Consider the following 18,036-nt stretch of genomic DNA (forward strand, 5'->3'; position numbering starts at 1 on the left):
CAAATACCATTTCAGTGTTACACATTTAGTTGAAGTAGCTCTTTCTCCAACTAAGAACACTTAAAATTCTGGCACAAAAGTTTGGTCTGTTTTAACATCTCCCAAGTGACAAACCTCACAATCTAGTTACTTTCTTCCTGGTGCTCCCTAAAAAAAAAAAGAAAAAAGAAAGAAAGAATGAAAAAGAAAAGAAAAAAACAGAAAAGAAAGCCCCTTCTGCTGTCACCACCTACAGGTATCATAATGCCTCTGTTTGAAGAACTGTGCCCCTCAGCTCTATAGGCAGGTATTCCTGATCCCCAGGCTCACCCTACAAGGGGATGTACTTGTAGGCTTTACTATAGCACAGATCTTTTATCAGCCTGGTGGGTGTGATCCTCACATGCAGGGGGACAAGCAGCAGAGGTTCCTGCTGGATTCTCAAACACACTTTGACATTGTTGTAGGTGCTGTACAACTTGATGGACTTTGGGGCTCTGGGGAAATAGACTACATACTGGGCCAGAAGTGACTTGCACTCCAGCAAGCCTATGATAGGCAGCAACTGCTTGTGCCAATGCAGAGGGTTCCATGAGACCTATGCCCTTGCTGGGAAACCTCACAAACAGCCTGACACATACAGCAGGTCCTCATTTCCTTCCAGAATGGAAGCAAGATGGCAGAGGGAGGCTTTCTGGTCTGAGTCACACATGGACTTGTCAGATGCAGAAATGCAGTTGTAATGCTCTTTTCCTGTTCAGTCATATAAAAAGTGGGATTGCTGGACCCCTTCCCTAATGTCATTTTCAGTGATCAGAACTCTACTGGAAGAATACATTTGCTCACTTGTCTTACAAAACATCTTCCTAGAGCTCAGTTGGCCAGAACAGCCAGCTGCAGTCCATTCAATCCAGCTCTGGCATTGCCGTCACTGAGGTACACCAGCGTATGCATGGCTTTGTCTTCTATGAACACTGAGGACTCAGAGGGTCAGTGAGACAGCTCAAGTCCAGGACTTGGGATCCCAGGAAGTTGATTGCTTTTGTTAAAGCAGTCACCTTGTTTCTACTGGATGCTTCTCAAGAATAGTAACCCAGCAGTGGCTCAGAAGACTAGCTTGACCAGGAAGGGGGTGTTCTCAGTGGTTACCCCAGAGTAATCCTCCCACAAACCACAAGAGGAAGGAAAGTGTCCTGCTTAGATTTATTGAACTGATGACTCTCATCAATAAAACAGATACTTTACTTTTTGAAAAAAGGTCTTTTCATTCTGAGGTTTTTTTTTTTATGACATCTGGCACATCAGTTGTCTTGGCATTTGTTGCAGACAATGTCACAAACTTCTTGCTGCGTCTCTTGCTGTTGTTGGCTAGCTATGATGTGAGCCAGAGTGGTTTTGCCACAGCCCTGCGGCCCCCACATCAGGAGGGAGTAGAGTTTGTTAGTCTCCAGGAGGGACCTGAGCAGGGTCTCCTGCCTCATTGATCTGCGTTACCCCTGTAGGCAGGACACATCTTATCGTCCAGAGGCTTGCTCTCCAGCATCTGTATGATCTCGGCAGCCATCGCCAGGAGATATGGGCGCCCCCTGCCGCTGCCCATGAAGGCTGCAGCATAGCAGCCTCGCCAACCAGGTCTCCCTCTATTGTCCTCTGACATTCCCCCACCCCCCACTCCTCCTGCGCCTCTGCCTAGTCCCAGATCCATAGAGAAGCGCTCCCCATCGCAGCAGCCGCAGCGACCTGCCTCTTGCCGACCCCTTCCTCCCTGGGCTGCTGGACAGACCCCGCTACAGGGAAGTCGGGGACCAGGCAGGCGCCGCTGGGCATGGGTGGCACGTCTCCTGAATCTCGGTCTTGCTGTCATCGTCAGCCTCACTGCCCTCGCCCTCGCTGCTCTTGGTGTAGTCGGAGTGGCGGGGGCTTCAGAGCCGAGCTCCACCACAGCCGATTCCGCTTGGAGGGGTGCGCCTTGGCCGAGTTCCCTGAGCTGTGAGGCCCGGCCCAGGCTCCGCCTGCCTTGCGGGGTCGAGTAGCCAGAAGTGGTCCACGTGCCAGTTGCTGTGGGTGGCGGGCAACATCTGTGGGCACACGGGGCACTGCACCTGGTGCAGCTGCCACAGGAATGGGTCATCCTCCCCCCGCTCACCTCCATGGTATTCGCAGGCCCTCGCAGACGCCTTGGCGCGTCAGCAGCATCACCTCCTCGGGCCAAGGCCTCACCTACCTCCCCACCCTCTTAGGCCCAGCACCGCGAACCCTCTGGCAGGTGACAGGAGGCGCATGGGCCGGCGAAGGGCCTCCTTCATGGGCCAGCCCTTCGCTCATTACAGTGATTTATTCTCTTCCACAGACTAATCACTTAATCCCTCCCCATAGTTTTTTTTTTTTTTTTTTCTTTTTTTAATACAAAAGAATCCTACTGAACATCACCCTTGTGACTACCCCTAACAAAAGCACCTGATATGTACCTAAAAATACCATGTAGACAGTGAGGGTGTGACAGTGAGAAGGTACCCTGATTGGCACCCAGTATAGTGAGACTTAAGTGAACAGTTTGATTCAAAACCAAATCAACAAATGGTTATTTGGGGCTTAAAGAATGAAATTTAGTGCCTCTTGACACCCTTTCATTCACTGAGAACTGAATCAATAAATGGCACCTTGTTTTTATGTAAACAAAGTTTTAGGCAGACCAAAAATCATTTAGACAAGTTTTGATTCTCTGCCTACCTTTCTGATGATTTCTGTTGTAGTCATTCTTTCTCTTCTAGAGTGTCTCCTTTCCTTGGCTTCTCTTTCTATGCTACTTCAGCCTCTCTGATCTTTCCTCAGATTTTTTCATGGGTGTAAGTCCCATTCCCTAGGATTCTAGCCTCACCTGGCTCCTGCAATGCCCTTTAAGGGCCATCTCACTCTTAATAGATTTTCTCTTGTCAGCATTGACTTCCAAATCTGTACCTCTGGTTAGACCCTCTCTCCTGACTGCCAGACATTGGTGTCCTATGGTCTTCTGGTGGACATCTCCAAGAAATGTTCCATAGGCATTTGTCTCAAAGACAACGTCCCAGGCCAGACTCATCCTTTCTCCCCCAACAATAAAATATATTTCTTTTCCTCATTTAGCCACACAGCAGACATGTATGTGGCAGATTCTGTGCAGGCTCTGGAAATACACAGGTGAATAGAGAGCTTCCATTTTCTGTGAAGGCAGACACACATACTTGGAAAATTTATTCTAATTCAATAAGTGTGATATTTGTAAGATATTCTGGGGGCAGGAGAGGACATTTTGCAATGCAGCCTGGTCATGGGTTCAGAGAAGGCTTCATGGAGGAGGAGGAGCCTGGAATAATCTCCTGCTACTCTTCTTGCTTCCCACTCCTGAGCTGAACCAATCTCCAGTCCTTCTTTCATGAACCATTGGAGCAATCTTTTTGATCTTGTCACCCTACTGCTTAAAATAACTCTTTGTTTTCCTGTGGCTGTCAGGGTCAAGTCAGAAATCAGAATGACATTGCAATAGCCCTGTGATCTGGTCTCAACCTTGGGTCACATGTCCTAGCCCTGCCATTTAATCTATTGGATACCTCCATTCTCTCTTACATGTTTTTCTTCTTCATGTTCATCCTTTTTAAGATTATATGATGAGACATTCCTTCAGTTCTCTCTAGCAACTTTCTTCAACTCTGCATCTGCTGTCCCACTTTGGTATGTTTCCTTGGCTATCTCTTACAGTGGACTGGCTACATTAGGGCAGAGGTTTTTTCTTCCTATTCCTTCAGAGCTTAACACAAGTGCTCAGAGGCCCGTAGAGTAAATGAAAGCAAGGCAGTAGGGACATTGAGCTTCTAGAAAGAGCCAAGGATTAATTAATAAAATAATCCCCTCATGACTACAATAAGGGTAGACTCTAACATGTGGACCTTACAGCTCCTTAAGCTAGAATGATTGCAATTTCAGTGGGACCTTAGATGATCCACCATTAGAGTGACTCTTCTGGTGTTTAATTTATCAGCACCTTGCTAAGGAGGATTTCATTTCATCCTTACACCTTCCCTTAGTTATTGATGTTTTATTGATGAAAAAGACTTATTTGGCTGAAGATCAAACAGGTTAGTAACTTGTAGACTAGATATTCCAAATCTGTCTTGCTCTATAATGCATACTCTTAATCATTGTGCCTCTCTATATTTGCAGATTTAGGGTCTTTTCACCACATACCCCCTTTGGTAGGGTGGGAATGGGATTGGGTAGGAAATATCCCTAGGCATATTTTTCTTATCTAAGGACATTAGGAAAGACATGCATTTCAGATTTCTTTCTAGAACCTATTCCTATAAGTGTATCTGGATAAGAAAGTTTGAAGAGGAATGGTTTGTGTCCTACTGAGTTCTAGGGTCACTGTAGTAGGAAGAATATAGATGCTTTAGAATTTGAGAACTTGGTTCCCCTCCAAGCTTTGAAATCCACTGTATAACCTTAGGCAAGATGCTCAACATCTCTAAGCCAGTCTCCTTGTAAACAAGGTATATTTAGTTTATAAAGTGATGTGCATTTAAAAAGAACCTGGGAAATCATCAGCCCTACCATAGCAGTCATATCTATTCTTTGTCTTAATAGAAGGAAGAATTCTGATTAGTTTCTAGGTACTTGGACAGCAACTCAAGTATTACCAAATCATGTCCTATTGAACAAGCAAAATGTTAATAGCAATAATAATGATAGAAATGTAGAAAGGCACAAAACAAAAATGGTGTCCAGTCTCATATCAAACATGGCATTTCCTTTTCAGGTATATTTAATTTCTTTCATCTGAATATCTCAATTATTTCCTTTATCTGTACATATTAGGAAACTTTATCCTTTTAAGAATCATCCTTTTAAGAATATTCCTCAAATTGTGTTTTTTTCCAGAGGTTCTTGCTGATGAAATTGAGTTTATAAATTTTAGGCTGTATTGGCACAAAATTATTGTGCCCACATGGTGATAATTTTTAAATGATAAGTTTAATTTTTGTTTCTTTCATTGTATTGAATTCATTTTAAACATTATAAACTACAACACACAAGTATCAAAAATCTCCAGTTTATAATAAAGCAAAGCAAAGTCTCAGGATAGCTAGTAACCTGAAATAACTCCTTTGCTTCCTGCATTGCCCAAGTTTGCATTAATTGGTTATCTTCAATGCTTTTGATTAAAATTTCTAATAATATAAACAGTACTCTTCATACAGTCCATGTATCTTCCTTGGGGTATTGCTTATTGCTGCACAATCCTAGGTTTCCTGTTTCCCCCTCTTGTCGTCTAGCTCCAGTTACATGACTTCACATCCCTCGGATCCACTTTCAAATAGAGGTTTCTCTGCTGAGCCTTGTGTGCAGAATCATCTACACCAACACCAAGTGTTTCTGAATCTTTCCCATTACTCCGAATAGGAGTCCCTCTACCCAAATGTGCCTAATATACAGCAGGAAATCCCAAGTTAAGAAACATCAGGGAAGAAATCTCACAGGGGCTCAAACCTGTGGAGGAGACAGAGAGAGCCCAGGTTCAGAAGCGACCTAGAATTCTGGTGGGTGCATGAAATGCACATGCACAAATGACCGTGACCCTTTTCTCCCTCACAATAGGCATCAGGTTCATAAGCAACAGGGCTCTATCCCAATGGCTGCCCTGTAGTCTGAAAATATAAGGAGCTTACAAATTGTGCAGGTGATGGTGGAGGTGTTGTGGCCTGGGCAGTTTGTTTTAGGTATATGAGGATGACGCTGAAGCCCCGAGCATCACCTGCAGCCCTGATGGATGGTGAGGTTTGACTCTCCCTGGAGGATGCTATACAGGAATGCCCAAGGGCAAATTCCAATTGGATGTGGGGTAGGCAGAAGTTTAATGAAGTGCCCCTGGCCAAGCTTGGGTCTCCCGTTTTTTTTCCAATGGCACAGAAATTACCGCTGGATCTAAGATATGCAGCTTAGCATCCGGGAAGCTCACTTAGCAGAGCCTACCACAAGGCATGCCCATGTGCAGTCAATGAATCCACTTTAAATCAGGGAAAATTGGACAAATTTGATATGTCTGCCCTGTCCACTGTTTATAGCTGACATGAGGTTGGCTCTTGGCTGTCTTAATGGTGGGATTTCTTGCTCTATTTATGCTTTCCAGAAGTCTCATTCTGGGTCAAAATGCTGAGTGACAGTCAAGGTGGTCCTGTGATGAAAAGAACACATGATATGTGGAGAGGTTGATATATTTTGTGTTGAGTGGGTTGGAGGCATGAATGGGGACTGGGATGGAGACTCCCAGAAGGCAGGCATGATGGTTTATACTGAATATTGTTTGTTCTTTGGTCCAGGAATTATTGCCCTGAGAGATATCCCTGTCCTGGGAGACAATGTACCATGTCTCTGTCAGTTAGAATGATACACATGTAACTGTGAATGCCCACCCCATGTCCCTCATTTACGTGGTGCTGGACTTGGGAGAGATTAACCACAAATGTGGAACATATTTTGTTCCAGATCTGAAAGCAAGTTTATTAGCAAAGGAAGAAGACATCATTGACCCCTCCATTGCCAAATGTGCTGAAGCCCAAGGGAGTATGCCCAATGGCACTGACTGTGACCATTCTTCTCATATCCCATGAAAGCAGGTCAGTGTAGTCTCACCCTGATTTGACCCTCTGCATTCATGAGGAGGGAAACCAACACTTGTGAAGTGTCTTTATTTAATTCCTTTTATCACAAATTTAACATTGTCTCATATTCCTTGTGTAATAAGGTGTTCTTTAACAATTTTAAATTTGTTTTAAAAAATATCAGTTTGTTTAATTATTCTTGTAGTCTTTCACTTAAGAACAGAGACAGTCTCTTATGTATTCACAGGAACATTACCACAATCATTAAATTAAAATGGTTGTAGAAAAATATCTCTTCTAGGTGTCTGGATCCCACCTCAACAATTACCCAATCGTGTCCTATTGAACAAGCAAAATGTTAATAGTAAGAATGATAGAAATGTAGAAAGGCACAAAACAAAAATAGTGTCCAGTCTCATATCAAACATGGCATTTCTTTTTCAGGTATATTTATTCTCTTTCTTCTGAATTTATCTCAATTATTTCCTTTATCTGGAAATATTAGAAAACTGCTGAACAATCCTCTTAAATAATATTCCTCAAATTGTGTTTTTTTCAGAGGCTCTTCCTGTTGAAATTGAGTTTATGAATTTTAGGCTGTATTGGCAGAAAATAATTGTGCACTTATGGTGTTTTTCTTAAAATAAGTATATTTCTTTCTTTCATTGTTTTGAAATTATTTTAAACATTATCTATAAGCTACAAAAATACACAAGTTTCAAAATCACCGCTTTATAATAAAGCAAAGCAAAGTCTCAGGAAAGCTAGTAACCTGAAATAACTTCTTTGCTTCCCATATTGCCCAAGTTTGCATTAATGGGTTATCTTCAAGTAATTTGATTAAATTTCTAATATTATAAAGAGTACTCTTCATACAGTCCATGTATCTTCCTTGGGGTATTGTTTATTGTTGCACATTCCTAGGTTCCTTTCTTCCCCTGTTGTCATCTAGTTCCAGTTACATGAACTCACATCCCTCCTATCCACTTTCAAATACAGGCTTCTCTGCTGAGCATTGTGTGCAGAATCAGCTACATGCCACACCAAGTGTTTCCGAATCTTTCCCATTACTTCAAATAGGAATCCCTGTACCCAGGTGTGCCTAATATACAGCAGGAAATCCCCAGTTAGGAAACCTCAGGGAAGAAATTCACTGTGGCTCAAACCTGTGGAGGAGAAAGAGTTAGCCCAGGTTCCAAAGCAGCCTAGAATTCTGGCAGGTGCTTGGAATTTGCATGCACATATGACACGGACCCTCTTCAGCCTCACAATAGGCACCAGGTTGCTAAGCAACAGGGCTCTATCCCAATGGCTCCCCTGTGGTCTGAAAATATATTGGGCTCCCCAAGTGTGCAGGTGATGGTGGAGCTGCTGTGGCCTGTGCAGTTTGTTGTAAGTATATAAGGATGTTTCTGCAGCCCAAAGGATCACCTGCAGCCCTGATGGATGGTGAGTTTGACTCTCCCTTAAGGATGCTCTATAGGAATACCCAAGGGCAATTTCCAATTGGGTGTGTGGTAGGTGGAAGGTTTATGAAATGCCCCTGTCCAAGCTTGGTCCTGCCTTTTTTTCAATGGCAGAGAAGTTACCACTGGATCTAAGACATGAACTTTAGCATTGAGGGTGCTCACTTAGCAGAGCCTACCATGAGGCATGACCATGTGCAGTCAATGAACCCACTTTAAGTCAGAGAAATTTGGACAACTTTGATGTGTCTTCCCTGTCCACTGTTTATACCTGACATGAGGATTGGCTCATGGCTGTCTTAGTGATGGGAATTCTTGCTCCATTTATGCTTGCCAGAAGTCTCATTCTGGGCCTAAATACTGAGTGACAGTGAAGGTGGTCCTGTGATGAAGTGAACACATGATAGGTTGAGAGGCTTACATTTTTTGTGTTGAGTGGGTTGGAGGCATGGTTGGGGACAGGGTTGGAGACTCGCAGAGGGCAGGCATGATGATGTACACTGAATACTGTTTGTTCCTTGGTCCAGGGATTATAATTGCCCTGAGGGATATCCCTGTCCTGGGAGCCAACACACCCTGGTTCTGTCAGTTAGATACACATGTAACTCTGAGTGCCCACCCCATGTCCCTCTTTTACGTGGTATTGGACTTGGGAGAGATTAACCACAAATGTGGCACATATTTTATTCCAGACATGAAAGAAATTTTATTAGCAAAGGAAGAAGACTTCCCTGAACTCTCCATTCTGGAATTTGCTAAAGCTCAAGAGAGCAGGCCCAACTGGCACTGACTATGAACATTATTCTCATCTCATGGAAGCAGGTCAGTGTAATCTCACCCTGATCTGACCCTGTGCCTTCATGAGTTGGGAAACCAACAGATTTGAAGTGTCTTTATTTAATTTCTTTTATCATCCATTTAACATTATTTCATATTCCATGTATAGAAAAGTTTTCTTAACAATTTTAAATTAATGTTTTATAATATGTTATTTTCTTTAATTCTTCTTGTAGTATTTCACTTAAGAACAGAGACAGTCTCTTATGTATTCACAGTAACATTACCACAATCATTACATTAACCTGGTTGTAATAAAATTATCTCATCTAGGGGCCTAGTCCCCACCTCAACGATTACCCAATCATGTCCTATAGACCAAGCAAAATGTTAACAGTAATAATAATGATAGAAATGTAGAAAGGCGCGAAACAAAAATAGTGTCCAGTCTCCTATGAAACATGGCATTTCTTTTTCAGGTATATTTATTCTCTTTCATCTGAATATATTTCAATTATTTCCTTCATCTGGACGTATCAGAAAACTGCTGAACCAACTACTAAAGAGTATTCCTCAAATTGTATTGTTTTTCATAGGTTCTTCCTGTTGAAATGAATTTATGAATTTTAGGCTGTAATGGAAGAAAATTATTGTGCCTTCATGGTGAATTTTTTTTAATGGGAAGTTTAATTTTTGTTTTTTCATAGTATTGAATTCATTTTAAACTTTATCTATAAGCTACAACAACACACATTTACCAAAACTCAGCACTTTATAATAAAGCAAAGCAAAGTTTCAGGAAAGCAACTATCTGAAAAAACTACTTTGATTCCTGCATTGCACAAATTTGCATTAATGGGTTATCTTCAAGGCATTTGATTAAAGAATTCTAATATTATAAATTATACTCTTCATACAGTCCATGTATCTTCCTTGGGTTATTATTTATTGCTGCACAGTCCTAGGTTCCATTTTCCCCCACTTGTCATGTAGTTCCAGTTACATGACTTCACATCCCTCATATCAACTTTCAAGTAGAGGCTTCTCTGCAAAGCCTTGGTGCAGAATCAGCTACCCAGAACACCAAGTGATTCTGAATCTTTCCCATTACTCCAAATAGGAATGCCTGTACCAGGGGTGCCTAATATACAGCAGGGAATCCCAAATTAAGAAACCTCAGGGGAGAAATATCACTGGGGCTAGGACCTGTGGAGGAGACAGAGTCAGCCCAGCTTCCAAAGCAGCCTAGAATTCTGGTGGGTGCTTGGTATGTGCATGCACAATGATGCTTAGCCTCTCTGGCCTCACAATATGTATCAGGTTGCTAAGCAACAGGGCTCTATCCCAAGGGCTTCCCTGTGGTCTGAATACATAATGAGATCCATAAGAGTGCAGGTGATGGTGGAGGTGTTGTGGCCTGTGTAATTTGTTGTAGGTATATGAGGATGATTAGGCAGCCCCAAGGATCACCTGCAGCCATGATGGATCATTAGGGTTTGACTCTCCCTGGAGGATGCTATACAGGAATGCCCAAGGGCAAATTCCAATTGGGTGTGGGGTAGGCCAAAGTTTAATGAAGTTCCCCTGGCCAAGCTTGGGCCTGTGTTTTTTTCCAATGGCACAGAAAATACTGCTGGATCTAAGACATGCAGATTAGCATACTGGGTTCTCACTTAGCAGAGCCTATCTTGAGGCATGCCCATGTGCAGTCAATGAATCCACTTTAAGTCAGGAAAATATGCACAATTTTGGTGTGTCTGCCTGTCCACTGTTTATAGCTGACATGATAATTGGCTCATGGCTGTCTTAGTGGTGGGGTTTCCTGTTGTATTTATAATTGCCAGAAGGCTCATTCTGGGTCTAAATGTTGAGTGACAGTCAAGGTGGTCCTGTGATGAAGAGAAAACATGATATGTAGAGAGGCTGATATTTATTGTGTTGAGTAGATTGGAGGCATGATTGGGGACAGGGATGGAAACTCCCAGTAGAAAGACATGATTGTGTACACTTAATAATGTTTGATCCTTGGTCCAGGAATTATCTTTGCCCTGAGGGATATCCCTGCCCTGGGAGCCAACATACCCAGAATGGGTCAGTTAGAATGATACACATGTAACTGAATGCCCACCCCCAGTCACCCTTTCACATAGTGCTGGACTTGTGAGAGACTAACCACAAATGTGGCACATATTTTGTTCCAGATATGAAAGCAAGTTTATTAGCAAAGGAAGAAGACTTCTCAACCTCTCCTCTCCTGAATTTGCTGAAGCCCAAGGAGTTGCCCCAAGTTGCACTATGACAATTCTTCTCATATCCCATGAAAGCAGGTCAGTGTAATCTCACCCTGATCTGATCATCTGTCTTCATAAGTTTTGAAACCAACACATGTGAATTGTCTTTATTTAATTTCTTTTATCACCAATTTAACATTTCATATTACTTGTATAGTAAGTTTTCTTTAACAATTTTAAATTTATGTTTTAAAAAATGCCATTTTCTTTAATTATTCTTGTATATTTCACATAAGAACAGAGACAGTCTGTTACGTATTTACAGGAACATTAGCACAACCATTAAATTAAACTAGTTGAAAATTATTTCATCTAGGTCCTGGTCCCCACCTCAACATTTACCCAATCATGCCCTATCAACCAAGCAAAATGTTAACATTAATAATAATGATAGAAAAGTAGAAAGGCAAAAAACAAAAATAGTGTCCAGTCTCATATCAATCATGGCATTTCTTTTACTGGTATATTTAATCTCTTTCATCTGGATATATCACAATTATTTCCTCCCTCTGGACATACTAGAAAACTGCTGAACCATCATTTTAAAGAATATTCTTCAAATTGTGTTTTTTTTCAGATGTTCTTCCTGATGAAATTTATTTTAGGAATTTAGGGTATATTGGCAGAAAATTATTGCACCCTCATGGTGATTTTTTTAACAGTAAGTTTAATTTTCATTTCTTTCATTGTACTGAGTTCATTTTAAACACCAACTATAAGTTACAACAACACACAGGTATAAAAACACACCACTTTAAAATAAAGCAAAGCAAAGATTCAGGAAAGCAAGTAACCTGAAATAATTCATATGCTTCCTTCATTGCACAAATTTGCATTAATGGGTTATCTGCAAGGCACTTGATTAAAATTTCTAATATTATAAACAGAAATCTTCATACAGCCCATGTATCTTTCTTGGAGTATTTTTTATTGCTGCACAGTCCTAGGTTTCCTGTTCTCCCTCTTGCCATCTAGTTCCAGTTACATGTGTTTCTGAATTTTTCCCATTATTCCAAATAGGATTCCCTGTACTTGGATTGCCTAATATACCATAGGAAATCCCAAGTTAAGAAACCTAAGGGAAAAAATATCACTGGGGCTCAAAACTGTGGAGTAGACAGAGAAATCCCAAGTTCCAAAGCAGCCTAGAATTCTGACTGGTGCTTAGAATGGCTAAGCAACAAGGCTCTATCCCAATGGCTGCCCTGTGGTCTGAAAATATAATGGGCTCCACAAGTGTGCAGGTGATGGTGGAGGTGTTTTGGCCTGTGAAGTCTGTTGTAGGTATATGAGGATGATTCTGCAGTCCTGTGGATCACCTGCAGCCCTGATGGATGCTGAGGGTTTGACTTGCCCTGGAAGATGCTATACAGGAATGCCCAAGGGCAAATTCCAATTGTGGGTGGGGTAATAAGATTAATGAACTGCTGCTGGCCAAACTTTGGATTGCCTTTTTTTTCCAATGGCACAGAAATTACTGCTGGTTCTAAGACATGCAGCTTAGAATCAGGAGTGCTCACTTAGCAGCACCTACCATGAGACATGCCATGTGCAGTCAATGAACCCACTTTAAGTCAGGGAAATTTGGACAACTTTGATGTGTCTTCCCTGTCCACTGTTTATACCTGACATGAGGATTGGCTCATGGCTGTCTTAGTGATGGGAATTCTTGCTCTATTTATGCTTGCCAGAAGTCTCATTCTGGGCCTAAATGCTGAGTGACAGTGAAGGTGGTCCTGTGATGAAGTGAACACATGATAGGTTGAGAGGCTTACATTTTTTGTGTTGAGTGTGTTGGAGGCATGATTGGGGACAGGGATGGAGACTCCCAGAGGGCAGGCATGATGATGTACACTGAATACTGTTTGTTCCTTGGTCCAGGGATTATAATTGCCCTGAGGGATATCCCTGTCCTGGGAGCCAACATACCCAGGCTCTGTCAGTTAGAATGATCCACATGTAACTGTGAATGCCCTCCCCAAGTCCCCCTTTTACATGGTGTTGCACTTGGGAGAGATTAAACAAAAATGTGGAACATATTTTGTTCCACATCTGAAAGCAAGTTTATTAGCAAAGGAAGAAGACTTCCCTGACCTCTCCATTCCCAAATTTGATGAAGCCCAATGGAGTAGGCCCAAATGGTACTAACTGTGACCATTATTCCCACATCCCATGAAATCATGTCAGCGTAATTCCACTTTGATCTAACCCTGCACCTTCATGAGGAGGGAAACCAACACACATGAAGTGTCTTTATTTAATTTCTTTTATCACTGATTTAATGCTGTTTCATATTCCCTGTATAATATTTTCTTTAAGAATTTTAAATTTATGTTTTAAAAAATGTCAGTTTCTTTAATGATTCTTGTAGTATTTCACATAAGAACAGAGACAGTCCTTTTTGTATTCACAGGAACATTACCAAAGTATTTAAATTAACCTGGTTGTAGAAAAAATATCCCATCTAGGGACTTTGTCCCCACCTCAACCATTACCAAGTCATATCCTATCAAACAAGCAAAATGTTAATAGTAATAATAATTGTAGAAATGTAGAAAGGTACAAAGTAAAAATAGTGTCCAGTCTCATATCAAACATGGCAAAACTTTTCAGGTATATTTATTCTCTTTCATCTGAATATATCTCAATTATTTCCTTCATCTGGACACATTAGAAAACTGCTGAACCATCCTTTTGCACAGTATTCCTCATACTGTGTTTTTTTTCAGAGTTTTTCCCTGATGAAATTGAGTTTATGAATTTTTGGCTGTATTGGAAGAAATTTATTGTGCCATCATGGTGATTTTTTTAAATAAGTTTAATTTTTGTTTCTTTCATTGTATTGAATTTATTTTAACATTATCCATAAGCTACAGCAACACACAAGTATCAAATATCACCACTTTATAATAAAACAGACAAAGTCTCAGGAAAGGTAGTTACTTGAAATAACTCCACTTCTTGCATTGCACAAGTTTGCTTTAATGGGTTATCTTCAAGACATTTGATTAAAGATTTCTTATATTATACAGAGTACTCTTCATACAGTCCATGTATCTTCCTTGAGGTATTGTTTATTGCATCACAGTCCTAGGTTTCCTGTTTCCCCATCTTGTCATCTAGTTCCAGTTACAATACTTCACATCCCTCATATCCACTTTCGAATAGAGGCTTCTCTGCTGAGCATTGTGTGCAGTATTAGCTATAAACCACACCAAGTGTTCCTGAATCTCTCATATTACTCCAAATAGGAATCAGTGTACCCAGGAGTGCCTAATGTACAGAAGGAAACCCCAAGTTAAGAAACCTCAGGGAAGAAATCACACTGGGGCTTGAACCTGTGGAGGAGACACAGTCAGCCCAGATTACAAAGCGGCCTAGAATTCTGGTGGGTGCTTGGAATGTGCATGTGCAAATTATGCTGACCCTCTCCTGCCTCACAATAGGCATCAGGTTGGTAAGGAGCAGGGCTGTATCCCAATGGCTGCCCTGTGGTATGAAAATTTAATGGGCTTTCCATGTTTGCATGTGACAGTGGTGGTGTTGTCACTTGTGCAGTTTTTTGTAGGTCTATAAGAATATTTCTGTAGCTCTGAGGATCACCAGCAGCCCAGATGGACAATGAGGGATTGAATCTCCCTGGAAGATGGTATACAGAAATGCCCAAGGGCAAATTCCAATTGGGTGTGGGTTAGGCAGTAGTTTAATGAAGTGCCACTTGCTAAGCTTGGGCCTGCCTTTTTTTTTCAATGGCACAGAAATTACCACTGGATCTAAGACATTCAGCTTAACATCTTGGGTGCACACTTAGCAGAGCCTACCATGAGGCATGCCCATGTGAAGGCAATGAACCCACTATAAGTCAGGGACATTTGGACAACTTTGATGTGTCTTCCCTGTCCACTGTTAACAGCTGATATGAGGATTGGCTTATGGCTGTCTTAGTGGTGGTATTTCTTTCTCTATTTATGCTTGCCTGAAGTCTCATTCTGGGCCTAAATGCTGAGTGAAGGTCAAGGTGGTCCTGTGATGAAAAGAACACATGATATGTGGAGAGGCCAATATTGTTTGTGTTGAGTGGGTGGGAGGCATGATTGGGGAGAGGGATGGAGACTCCCAGAGGGCAGGCTTGATGGTGTACACTGAATATTATTTGTTCCTTGGTTCAGGAATTATCATTGCCCTGAGGGATATCCCTTTCATGGGAGCCAACATACCCTGGCTCTGTCAGTTAGAATGATACACATGTAACTGAGAATGCACACCCCAAGTTCCACTTTTAAATGGTGCTGGAATTTGGAGAGATTAACCACAAATGTGGCACATATTTTATTCCAGATCTGAAGGCAAGATTATTGGCAAAGGAAGAAGACTACCCCAAACCCTCCATTCCTGAGTATGCTGAAGCCCAAGAGATTAGGCCCAAGTGGCTCTGATTGTGATCATTCTTCTCATATGCTATGAAAGCAGGTCAGTGTAATCTCACCCTGATCTGAACCTGTGCCTTCATGAGGAGGGAAACCATCACATGTGAAGTGTCTTTTTAAAATTTCATTTATCACTGATTTAACATTGTTTCATATTCAGTGTATAATAAGGTTTTCCTTAACTTTTTTAAATTATGTTTTAAAAAATGTCAATTTCTGTAATTATTCTTGTAGTATTTCACTTAAGAACAGAGACAGTCTTTTAAGTATTCACAGAAACATTACCACAATGATTAAATTAAGCTGGGTGTGGTGAAAATATCTCATCCAGGGGCCTGGACTGCACCTCAAAAATTACCCAATCATGTCCTATTAAACAAGCAAAATGTTAATAGTAATAATAATAATAGTAATGTAGAAAGGCACAAAACAAAAATAGTGTCCAGTCTCATACCAAACATGGCATTTCTTTTTCAGGTATATTTATTCTCTGTCACCTGTATATATCTCAATTATTTCATTCATCTGGACATATGAGAAAACTGCTGAATCATCCTTTTAAGGAATAATCTCTAATTGTGTTTTTTTTCAGAGGTTCTTCATGATGAAATTGAGTTTATGAATTTTAGGCTGTATTGGCAAAAAATTATTGTGCCCTCATGGTGATTTTTGTTTCATTGTATTGAATTCATTTTAAAAATTATAAACTACAAAACATGTATCAAAAATCACCACTTTATAATAAAACAAAGCAATGTCTCAGGAAAGCTAGTAACCTGAAATAACTACTTTGCTTCCCACATAGCACAAGTTTGCATTAATCTTCAAGGCATTTGATTAAAATTTCTAATATTATAAACAGTAATCTTCATACAGTCCATGTAACTTTCTTGGCATATTTTTTATTACTGAACAGCCCTAGGTTTCCTGTTTCACCCTCTTGTCATCTACTTCCAGTTACATGACTTCACATCCTTCATATTCACTCTGAAATAGAGGCTTCTCTGCTGAGCCTTGTGTGCAGAATCAGCTACACTCCACACCAAGTGTTTCTGAATCTTTCCCATTACTCCAAATAGGAATCCCTGTACCAAGGTATACCTAATATACAGCAGGAAATCCCAAGATAAGCAACCTCAGGGAAGAAATTTCACTGGTGCTCAAACCTGTGGAGGAGACAGAGTCAGCCCAGGATCTATAGCAGCCTACAATTCTGGTGTGGTCTTGGAATGCACATGTGCAAATGATGCTGACACTCTCCTGCCTCACAATAGGCATCAGGTTGCTAAGCAACAGGGCTCTGTCCCAATGGCTGCCCTCTGGTCTAAAAATATAATGGGCTCCTCAAGTGTGCAGTTAAGTTGGAGGTGTTGTGGCCTGTGCAGTTTTCTGTAGGTATATGAGGATGATTCTGTAGCTCTGAGGATCACCATCAGCCCAGATGGATGATGAGGGATTGACTCTCCCTGGAGGATGCTATACAGGAATGCCCAAGGGCAAATTCCAATTGGGAGTGGGGTAGGTGGAAGTTTAATGAAGTGCCACTTGCCAAGCTTGGGCCTGCCTTTTTTTACAGTGGCATGGAAATTACCACTGGATCTAAGACATTCAGCTTAACATCCTGGGTGCACACTTAGCAGAGCCTACCATGAGGCATGTCCATGTGAAGGCAATGTACGCACTATAAGTCAGGGACATTTGGACAACTTTGATGTGTCTTCCCTGTCCACTGTTAATAGCTGATATGAGGATTGGCTCATGGCTGTCTTAGTGGTGGTATTTCTTTTTCTATTTATGCTTGCCTGAAGTCTTATTCTGGGCCTAAATGCTGAGTGAAGGTCAAGGTGGTCCTGTGATGAAGAGAACACATGATATGTGGAGAGGCTGATATTTTTTGTGTTGAGTGGGTGGGAGGCATGATTGGGGAGAGGGATGGAGACTCTCAGAGGGCAGGCATGATGGTGTACACTGAATATTATTTGTTTCTTGGTTCAGGAAATATCATTGCCCTGAGGGATATCACTGTCTTGGGAGCCAACATACCCTGGCTCTGTCAGTTAGAATGATACACATGTAACTGAGAATGTACACCCCAAGTCCCCCTTTTACATGACACTGGAATTTGGAGAGATTAAGCAATAATATGGTGCATATTTTTTTCCAGATCTGAAAGCAAGTTTATTAGCAAAGGAAGAAGACTTCCTTGAACCCTCCATTCATGAATGTGCTGAAGCCTTAGAGAGTAGGCCCAAGTGGCACTGACTGTGACCATTATTCACATATTGCATGAAAGCAGGTCAATGTATCTCACCATGATCTGACCCTGTGCCTTCATGAGCAGGGAAACCATCACATGTTAAGTGAATTTATTTAATTTCTTTCATCACTGATTTAACATTGTTTCATATTACTTTTATAATAAGGTTTTCTTTAACATTTTTAAATTTATGTTTTAAAAAAT

General features: G+C 41.2%; 2 long non-coding RNA genes and 1 pseudogene across 2 annotated transcripts; 2 read left to right on the forward strand and 1 right to left on the reverse strand.

The window, feature by feature from the left end:
* Positions 1–238: 238 nt before the first annotated feature.
* Positions 239–2,131, reverse strand: LOC119519945 (annotated as a pseudogene).
* A 6,668-nt stretch (positions 2,132–8,799) lies between these two features.
* Positions 8,800–11,872, forward strand: LOC119520121. The gene is made up of 3 exons (XR_005214133.1): positions 8,800–8,902; positions 11,059–11,184; positions 11,726–11,872. It is a non-coding gene; the product is annotated as an uncharacterized LOC119520121 (long non-coding RNA).
* A 2,562-nt stretch (positions 11,873–14,434) lies between these two features.
* Positions 14,435–17,821, forward strand: LOC119520122. Its single transcript, XR_005214134.1, has 3 exons — positions 14,435–14,536; positions 15,487–15,618; positions 17,740–17,821. It is a non-coding gene; the product is annotated as an uncharacterized LOC119520122 (long non-coding RNA).
* Positions 17,822–18,036: the final 215 nt, after the last annotated feature.

Source organism: Choloepus didactylus, chromosome 24 (genome assembly GCF_015220235.1).
Source record: "Choloepus didactylus isolate mChoDid1 chromosome 24, mChoDid1.pri, whole genome shotgun sequence".
Taxonomy (NCBI): domain Eukaryota; kingdom Metazoa; phylum Chordata; class Mammalia; order Pilosa; family Megalonychidae; genus Choloepus; species Choloepus didactylus.